General features: G+C 40.9%; 1 pseudogene; it reads right to left on the bottom strand.

The window, feature by feature from the left end:
• Window positions 1-4,371: 4,371 nt before the first annotated feature.
• Window positions 4,372-5,088, bottom strand: LOC148715275 (secreted RxLR effector protein 161 pseudogene; annotated as a pseudogene).
• Window positions 5,089-7,779: the final 2,691 nt, after the last annotated feature.

The following is a 7,779-nucleotide window of genomic DNA, read 5'->3' as shown; positions in this document are numbered from 1 at the left end:
GGAGTGTTTGGTAAAATGATATATTTTTAAAAAATTTGACAAACGATTGTATTGACTCGCAACTCCGACTCATTAGACTTTGAACGAGTCATGGTGCCAAATTACTAAAGATATCCCTTCTTTTTGTTTCAAGTGTTTCGACTGGAATACCCACTTGACTAAGTTGCAGGAGTTCAGAGGATAAAAGTATATCCGACAGAAGAATATACAAAATGAGTTATTTCTCAAATAAAAATAAATTAAAAAAAGGCTACAAAGTGAATTGGTGCAAGAGTTCAAGCGCAATGTCTACATGGCATTGTGTACTTGGTGAGAGTCGGTTTTTGAGGATTTCAACAATAAATTATATTCTAGACATCTTGTAAAACCTCATAAAAGAAAAAAAAAAGAGGCTCATGGGTGGGCCCGAAGAGGCCAGGCCTTGCCCGACCTATGCTCGGCCCATGGGGAAAAAAAGGGGAAGAAGACCGTAGCTGGGAGTCTTTTTCCTCCCCGAATCCGGTGGAGACGAAGGCATCTCGAGGCAGCCCGAGTTCGAATCGAACTCGAAGATCTTGCCTATAAATCTGATCCCCTTCTCCCCCTCAGATTTCCACCCCATGAATCGCCGCCAATTCCGAGTTGCTCTTTCGAGTTCTTCCCTTGATTCCTCACCAAAAACGTCATTAGATTGTCGCCGGACTAAGGTAAGACCCGAGCCACCCTCCCCTCTTCTTCTCCCGGCCATCTAGCCATCGATTTCCTTTGAATTAAGCCGGCAAATCACCGGGCCTTCATCCAAAAATAGAGTACTCTGCTCGGGCCCTTTTTCTTCCTTGTTCTGCCACCACTGGCCGTCGGGTTTGGCCAGGTTTTGCCGCCGTCGAGGAACCCCCGAGATCATGTAGTGGTGCGTTGAAGAAAACAACCACTGTCTTGGCCAAGATGGGAGGATCTCTTCTTCATTTTTCTATTGTTCTTTCATCCTCTTTTCTTGCTTTTGTCGGCCACTACTGCCGACAAGGATCGTCACTATAGGGCTGCCACCGCCGGGTGGAGAGGCTGCGGTGGACACTGATCATGGAGTCCTTCTAGAATGGTTAAGAGGGAGGGGGAGAGGGAAGTGTCTCCCCTATTTCGGAAAGAAGAGGAGTGGAGAAGAAGAGAGTTCTTCTCTCTTCTCTCTCTTCTCTCTCTATGGACTTTCCCTCCCTATGGACTTTCTCTCTCTACCTAGATTATTTCTCTCTCTAGTTTTTCTCTCTTCTTATTGGGATTTTCTCTCTTTAGCTTGATTCGGGAAGATCATTATTTTGAGGACTAATGGATAGTCTTGGAGTGCTAGTGGACCCTTTGGAGGATCAATGAAGGGTTCTCGTTTGTCATATTCCCTGGATAAATTTTAATGTTGACTTGGTTCTATAGGAGAACAATCTGATGGACGAGAAGATGTTGAGCAGAGTTTTGCATACTCTGTTCGTAGATCGTGGTGTGGGTAGGTAATTAGTCTGTCTGGATTGTCAGCAAAGAGGTAAGAATCTTTGTATGCCGACCTGCATGATATAAATACTTTTGTACCTATATATGTATGATATGCTATGATCCAGATAAAGCAAGAATAGTTTAATATCAATGTGTATTTTGATCGTATTTGCTTGTAATAGGTATTATGATGGATGCATGTATGCGTATAACTTACATTTGCATAATCAGACTAATGGATGTGGTGCTCTAAACTAACCATGCTATATTGATTGCCTCATCACGAGTTGGAAACATGACTATGGTTAGTTTAAAACTGAAAATGAATAAAAAGAAATTGATGTGTGGATGTGAATTAATTAAATAAACAGAAACTTTGGGCTTATCTCATTACTACTAATTGCCTCGTCACAGGCTATAAATGTGATATTATCGATTGCCCTATTATAGGCTGGAAACGTGATATTATCGATTGCTCCGTCATAGGCTGAAAATGTGATATTATTGATTGCCCCATCACATGCTAGAAATGTGATACTATCGATCGTCCCGTCACGGGCTGAAAACGTGATCGGAATTTAGCCAAAAGTTGGATAACATAATTGATCCGGATCAAGTTAATAAGGAATGGAATGAAAAGCATTGAAAATAATAATGAAGATTTAAGAGATACCATATGCTTTGTCACTCTTGAATCACTAGATTTCTATGGATATTTGATGTACATATTTATATTAATTATTCAAACAATATTTATAGTCGCTTTGTGATTTCATGATCTGTGCAACGTTTTCTGTGATTTTCAAACCTATTTTATTATTATATTGGTGTGGATGTGTAAAAATTCTTACTGGGCTGTAAAGCTCACCCTCCTTCTTTTTCTTTTTAGAGTCGTAGGATGTATAGACATAGATGGGTTGGGCGCAGAGTGCGAGCGTTAGAGGCATCGGTTAGTTAGATAGTTTATTTGATACCAGTGAACATTGAAAGCTACTGTAATTGAACCAATTTGATTATTGGAATATGTTGGATTTATCTATTTGCATTAATTAATTAATTACGGAATTATCGGATTTTTGTTCATCTTAGGTCTTGCATGATCTTTAGGGCACTGCTCTAGGGCTCATATAGGCGGTCGCGAACTGGACTCGGGTGCTGGATTCGAGACGTGACACATCTACAATCACAGTAAGTGCAAATCAAGTTGATGTCATAATCTTCTAAGTATGCATTACAGTAACATTTCTAATACTACCACATATGATGTGGTGCACCAATTTTACTTCTTACCTATTTTATATTTTAATAGTATTGGAGGGGAATATGAGAAGTACAAGATAACAAGGCTCAATTAGAGAATCTCAACAAGTATGGATGAGTAGATAGTGCACTATTGGAAAAAAGATAGTATATTGGAAAAATTATGCTTGAAATCTCTCCTTCAATCATACATGTGTCTGTGACAATGATAAACAGTCATGTAGAACACATATTCAATCTGCCTAATTTTTACTATTGAATCTTCTACAGAACATGTCAAGTATTAAAACTAAAATTTAAGTTATAAAAAAAGAATTTCTTTTTCTTTCCTGAGGAAGACGGTGGCTATCTTGCTCTAGAATTGAACCTGGGATCTCTCTTGGTGGAGCGATGGATCCCAACCAGCAGATACAGCGAGCTATAGTGACTCAAAAAAAAAAAAAAAAAAAAAAAAAAAAAAAAAAAAAAAACTTTGTTTCCACTTATTTTTTCGGAGACTATAAATTTTTTATTCTCGTGACATAGAAGATCGTAAGCAAACACGGCGCCCAGACATCTGGAGACAACAGTGTCGTCGTAGACCTTGCCAACTACAAGGACCTTTTCGTAACTTTATCCTCTGACCATAGTAAAAGCTTCGGCAAGACGGAGATATGACCTTTGAAATGAGAAGTACGACGACGAGCGCGTAGCCTTACAGATGCCGTCAAAGACAACCGCCTCACCGTATACCAAACGATCTTCGAAGAAATATATATAAAATATCTCCCCCAAAGACCAGCGAAAATAAGCATCCGGGATCCACTCCTGGTTCTTTCAGTGCAGTATTAACTTTCCGAGGTTCCGTAGTTTATGTCCGCCACAGCCTGAGAAACCGTGGATTCATGTTTGAAGGATGCAGGCGACTGCGAAGAAAAATCATTCAGCAATGCGCATTACCCAGACACAGAGATCAAATCACCCCACATGAGATCTCAATCTGTAAACTATTTTGGACATTGTATCGATAGCACGAAAATGTCAATTGATGTGCAAGAGTTCAGCAAAGAGGGTGGTATGGAGGAGAGCAACTCCAGCAGCCAGCATTTTAAGGTAAGTGACGATCCTGCAATTGTAACAAATCAAGATGCTGAACATGATGAGGGGCAAGCTCGCACTCGGATTGATGCATCTGGGTTGCCCTGCCAGATAAATAACCACAAGCGTATCGGGAGGGAGAATGCTTCCTTCTTTTGGCAAATGACCAGGAAAAATATTGGAAGTATCCAGACTCGTGGCAGGAAAAGATCTAATTGCTATCAGATGTGCATGGTGTTGGAGGCAACGAAAGCAAAGTGGGATGAGAAGGACTAGAAAATTGGATTTGCTACAGAATGTTTGCTTTTCATTCAAAATGGGGGCTGATTACAACTTCTCAGATACATCAGGGCTACTACTATTTTAAAGTTCTGTAGCTTTTTTTTTTTCACTACTTCTGAGACTACAATGAGCGACATATTTCTAGAAGATGACTCTGGAACATCATTTAAGCTGGTTCAACAAGTTCCAAAGTCTAGGGAATACAAAGAGTCATTCAAGCTAGAGAACATTCAGTCAAAAATATCTTCTGCACAATCTAGAAAATTACAAATTACTTCTTAACACCCCCTCTTAATTTGTAATTTTCAAAGACTTTTTGAACTGCTCAAACTTCTCAAAAGATACAGCTTTGGTGAGAACATCTGCAGGCTGATCATAAGTGTTGATGAACTCTAAGTAGATCTGCTTCTTCCTTACCATATCCCTTATGAAATGGTGACGCAGCTCAATATGCTTTGATCTTGCGTGAAAAAATGGATTTTTAGTCATTGCAATAGCTGACATATTGTCACAGAAGATAGCTGCTGGTTCTAAAACTTTTTGCAGCAAGTCAGAAAGAATTTGCCTTAGCCAAATAGCTTCACGTGCAGCTTCATTTGCTGCTATATACTCAGCTTCAGTTGATGATAATGCAACAGAACTTTGTTTTCTTGAACTCCATGTGATCACATTTGATCCCAAGCAAAAAATATAGCCTGATGTGCTTTTTCGATCATCAAGACTTCCTGCCCAATCACTATCAGTAAAGCCAACTAGATTGTTATTTTCTTCCTTCACATACTTGATCCCAAGCTCTTTAGTGCCTTGTAAATAGCGTAAAATTCTCTTTGCTGCTGCAAAATGGATCTTGCTTGGTTGTTTCATAAATCTAGAAATTAGACTTACAGAATGTAGAATATCTGGCCTTGTGTTTGCGAGATACATCAAGGAACCAACAAGACTTCGATAAACTTTTGGATTAGCCTTCTCTGTCCCATCATTTTGCTGCAGTTTCTCATTGAGAGCCATAGGTGTTGCCACTGGTTTGCAACCTATCATATTAAACCGTTTGAGCATATCTGTAACATATTTTTCTTGAGAGATAAAAATATTGCCTTTTGATTGTTTCACTTGAATTCCGAGAAAATACTTCATCAGCCCCAAGTCTGTCATCTCATATTCTTTCATCATTGCATCCTTGAATGCTTTTATCACTTTAGCATCAGTACCAATATAGATTAGATCATCAACATAGAGACAGACAACCAAAAAATCCGATGCTCCAATCTTCTTCACATAAAGTGATGGCTCAAATTGACTTTTTTTAAATCCATTTTGATGAAAATAGGAATCAATCTTACTGTTCCATGCTCTAGGGGCTTGTTTTAACCCGTAAAGAGCCTTGCGAAGCCGATATACTTTTCCTTCTTTTCCTTTCACCACATAGCCTTGTGGTTGCTCAACATAGACTTCTTCTTTGTTGCCCAGATAGACAACCCAAGAGGGGGGGTGAATTGGGTTTTAAAATAATTTAGCTATTTAAAACGTTGTGGATGACTAATTAAAACTATTGCAAGTTGTTTAATTAATTGCTATGTGCTGTGAGTGATATGAGAGTAAGAGAAAGAGAGACAATCAATCACAAACACCAAGTTTTATAGTGGTTCGGAGCTAACCCTTGCTCCTACGTCCACTCCCCAAGTCTCACTTGGGAATTCACTATAACTCCTTGGATTACAGCCGGTTGTTTTCCAAGCTCACAACCAAACTTGTTGTTTTACGAGCTCACAACGAACTCGGTCGGTTTTTCCTGGCTCACCGACTAGAACCGCCCCGATTGTTTTCCCGGGATCACAATCGAACCCTTACACACGTTGGTTTTACACTCGGCTCACCAACCAACCTCAATACCCTTGATTCAATCCTCCGATTGAACCAAGTAAAGACCAGGTGAAAATAAAAGGTACAAACAGAAAACACAGCTTCTCAAAAAGCAGATAAATAACAATATAAACAGAAGAAAAGTTAGAAGCCCTCAAACACGTTTGAGTTGGAGTTGAGTGGGGCTTCTCGAACTTCGGGTCTCCTCTTGAATGTGTGGTCGACTTGAATGCAGGAGGAGGCTTCTTTAATTGCTGGGAAGAGGAAGTTGGATGGAGTTAATGCCGCTCTTCCCTCTTTTCGTTGAAGAACAGGTTGCAGAGATTGAATACTTGATTACTTTGAGTGGAATAGTTGTTCTCTACTTTGCTACAGTCCTCTGTGGCTATTTAAACCAACCCCCACGGAAACTAGCCGTTAGAGACCTTTTTCTGCCCGTTCTGCACACTCTGCACAGCCTGACAATATGTCCGTTGGTGGGTTGGAGTCGACTCGCGCGATCAGGAGTCGACTCGGCTGTAGCGGGAGTCGACTCATGTTTTTCTGGAGTCGACTCGGCAACTGTTTCGGATTTGAATTAAAGTAGCCTCTTCGACTGGGAGTCGACTCGTCTTGACCCGGAGTCGACTCGCCAACTTCTGGAGCTGACTTGGCATTTTCGAAGTCGGCTCATCCCATGAAGTCCACGGAGCCAATTTTCAACTTGGCCAACTCGAGTCGACTCAACTGTCCTGGGAGTCGACTCGGCGCTCAGAGCCCGAACTCCCGATCTTCTGTCTTTTGGCTCGTCCAGTCTTGGAGTCGACTCGAACTTCCCCGGAGTCGACTCGGCTCTCAGTTTCCGAAACTAAGTCTTCTGCCCTTTTGGTGTACCGCTGCCTTGGAGTCGACTCGAGCTTTCTAGGAGTCGACTCGGCTCTCAGACACAGCAGATTGGTCTTCTGTCTTCTTTGGGGTCGCGGTGTCTAGGAGTCAACTCGCGTATTGCGGGAGTCGACTCGAATCTCAGAGTCCGAAAAACGTTCTCTGACTTTTTCTTTGTGTTCCTCTGAGAGTCGACTCTCACTTTCTTTGGAGTCGACTTGCCAACCATCGGAGTCGACTCGCGTTCCACTGGAGTCGACTCGAATCTCAGACTCGAAAACTGCTCTCTGACTTTTCTGCCTGTGACTCCTAGGAGTCGACTCATACTACCCTGGAGTCGACTCGGTGAACATCGGAGTCGACTCGTGCAGTTCAGGAGTCGACTCGCTGACAGGTTTTGAGTTGATGCTTTCTGTTCGTCTGTCTGTTCTCAGTCAGAGTCGACTCGTACTGATCCGGAGTCGACTCGAGCTCGTGCCAGTGAACTTGATACGCTTGGAGTCGACTCGTGATACTCTGGAGTCGACTCGAGTCTCAGACTTTGGTTCAAGCTGACTTCTTAACTTATCCAAAATATTATGAACCAAGTCTAGAGACACTTAGACAAGATTTTCACTGAAACACTTAATTGAATTCATTAGTAAACAAGAGATATAATCAAATGCTTTGAGCTCATCAAAATCAAATAGGGTTTTAATCAATCACTCTACAATCTCCCCCTTTTTGATGATGACAAAACATTGAGTATATGTAAAGTGAATTGCTCTATAAACAAGGAAGTAAAATCCATAAATGAATTCAGATGTCTGGTAATTTAATTTATCCAAGTTTGAAAGGTGTGAACAATAAATTTCGGAGTTAAAGCTCCCCCTTTCATTTGGAATTATATATGCCTTCATATCATGCAATCAATTGTTTGGCTTATATATTTTTAATGATTTAGCTTGCTTAAAATTCAGATTCTCCCCCTCAACA

The sequence above is a fragment of the Phoenix dactylifera genome, chromosome 1 (assembly GCF_051530095.1).
Source record: "Phoenix dactylifera cultivar Ajwa chromosome 1, Ajwa_hap1_PhDact_Kaust_v1.1, whole genome shotgun sequence".
NCBI classification, from domain to species: domain Eukaryota; kingdom Viridiplantae; phylum Streptophyta; class Magnoliopsida; order Arecales; family Arecaceae; genus Phoenix; species Phoenix dactylifera.
This window is presented reverse-complemented; position numbering and strand designations above follow the sequence as displayed.